Source organism: Mytilus californianus, unplaced genomic scaffold, assembly GCF_021869535.1.
Source record: "Mytilus californianus isolate M0D057914Y unplaced genomic scaffold, xbMytCali1.0.p SCAF_35, whole genome shotgun sequence".
Taxonomy (NCBI): Eukaryota; Metazoa; Mollusca; class Bivalvia; order Mytilida; family Mytilidae; genus Mytilus; species Mytilus californianus.
In genome coordinates this window covers 581032-583864 of record NW_026262685.1, presented here as the reverse complement: position 1 = coordinate 583864, position 2833 = coordinate 581032, and positions in this window count along the sequence as shown.

Genomic DNA, 2833 nt, shown 5'->3' with positions numbered 1-2833 from the left:
CAAACAAAGCATCACGGTTTAGTTATGGGCAAGGGTTTCAGTGGACTATAGTTTGTTTAATTACCCCTCTACTCTAGCTGGACGTCTACGACTATAGATGGATGAAATTAAAAAAAGGCAGCAATGAGCAATTTGAATTAATATGCCTGAAAACCCAAGATACTTGCAACACAGCGAGGTCCCAAATGATGGTGCATGTGGGGTAGACAGTTTAATGTACTCGTACATGATGATTTATTCTTTGGAGTCGTTGTACACCCCAGGCGGATCCAAAAAGGGGGGTGGGGGGCTGGTGCCGCCCCTCCCCTTGGTTGTTTATATAGGCCCCCTTTATGAAAAGTTCTGGATCTGCCATTGTACACAGTGGCGATCAGCAGTCATTGTTAATTGATATATCAACAGCACTGAGAACTGCATTTGACAAATGTTTGATATAGATAAATCCAATTCTAATTTGTTCACATTACAATGTACAATGTATCAGGTCTTACAATTAGTATATTTCGTCGTGATGATAATTACTATTTGCTTAGATTCACATGCTCGAGATAATCAAGGTTTCCCATTTTCAGATGGTGCTGCTATTTTGCTAACCTTTTCAAATCTGAATGAGCTGATACTATATGTATAATCATCAATATACAATGGTGCTGAGTTTAATCTATCGGCTGTATTTGTATAAGTATTTGTAATATGTGATATTGGCAGATCGAACTGACTATGTAAAGGTTCTAGTTTAAGACTTGGATGCGTTAACAATGATGGTGGTCAGATAAGGAAATCCAGATCCAGGATGTTAATCCAAAACTGAACAGGTATTTTACGTATATATATTAGAATTTATCCTCCTGAACATTGTACCCATATATAATAACCATACACCTAATCGCTTTATGGAATTCTGTCGCAGCTGACCTGAGAATCTGTCCCGCTTTAACCATTGACATCATACTACAATCACTTTTCCATTGTGGCTTCAGAATTTTTGTATTATGACGTCAAAATTTTACGTGAACCTTTGTGATGGCCAGTAATTGCAGACAAATAGCAATAGGTAGGATTCAAAGCAATCTTTAATAAATCAACTCTAATGAAATATTCTTATATATATAGATGATCACATGACATCATGTACATAGACGTCGCTTTACTAGTGCCGAAAATAAATTTTTCAAATGCATCTATTGAAAATAAATTATTGCATGCCTTTCATAAGTTCTGCTTTGGACATAACTGAATAATAATGCCGAATATAATGGAAGCATACATTAAGGTAAATTTCTTTTATTTTTCACATAGCATCTGACAGCATTGAATGATACCATATGAATCAGCAGATTTATCGTTGTTTTAGAAGTTCAACTAGAAGTTATATATTTTACATAGTTGGGTGGGTAACATAACATTTATCTTGTCATTATAATATAAAAAAAGAAGATGTGGTATGATTGCCAATGAGACAACTCTCCAAAAAAGACCAAAATGACACAGAAATAAACAACTATAGGTCACCTTATGGCCTTCAACAATGAGCAAAGCCCATACTGCATAGTCAGCTATTAAAGGCCCCGGAATAATAATGTAAAACAATTCAAACGAGAAAACCAACAGCATAATCTATGTTTGCTCATCGTTCATCATAAAAACGATCACATTACACATCATTTTAGGAAAGCACTGTGTAAGCAGACATTTCAGGAAGCAACAAGTCTGTAGGCTGACTGTGTATTATCTGAACAAGTCCATTTCTTGTCAAGTTCATAATTATTTCAAACATTTTAATAGATGTCATCCAAATTTGGTCTATTTCTTTTAGCTTAATATTCTTGCTTTTTCAAAGTCATGTTCATTTATTTTTCAACTGCACCCAGAAAAATGCGGTTACCTTTAATTTCAGGAAAGGCGATCTGGGTCCCCTTTTAAAACCTACATTTAATGTTAATGCAGACATATTACTTGTTCCAAACCAAACCTTGTCAAGTTTCGGGCCCCCGGGTACCCCTTCTTTCTATAATTCATCCTACATCTACTTTTGAATTTGTTGCTTATTAGTCATTTGGTCTATGAATATCTGTCTATATATTGACAAAAAAGTCAATGAAACCACATCTTGATGGTCCCACAAAAATGTTGATAATGTGTACATTTCATTTTTTTTCTAGCTCCTCTCATATGATAGCAGTACCTTTTTGGTCACTATTCTGTGTTGCGTCTAAATATTAATTGTAACACTTTAAAGTGACTGAACAGGTAAAACAATTACTTCTCAAGAAACAGAAAAAGAACCTACTTGGAACAGCACCAGACTATGTATGAATAAAAACTCAGATCGGAATAGCATGGATGATATATTTATACATTTTGTACTCATTGTGAATAAGCAAGGAAAGCTATTAATAATGGTGCATTTTTTTTAAAGTTTATTGGGTTTTTTATTCATATTCTGTTCGAATTTTCACACAATCTGTCAAAAAGGCAAAACTAACTTTACTGAAACTTTCAAATAATATGAGAAGTGTTTCATTCACCAAAACACTCTTGCGATTCTGCAAAAAAAAAAATCATGCATGATTTTGTGAATGAAAGGGGAAAGAAGATCCTAACACAGTGCACCTGAGCATGACAATTGCGAACTGACCCAATAATTTATATATCACAACCAGTCAACTGATACTGACATTATCAGAGAGTACACATCAAAGGAAAAATGCACAAATTACTGATAAATTGTTAAATATGATATCATAGAATTAAATATGTTTTATTACAAAAAAATGTGTTCTCAATCTTGTCGATAGATATAACAGAATGTCATATCAGTACCAAAGAAAAC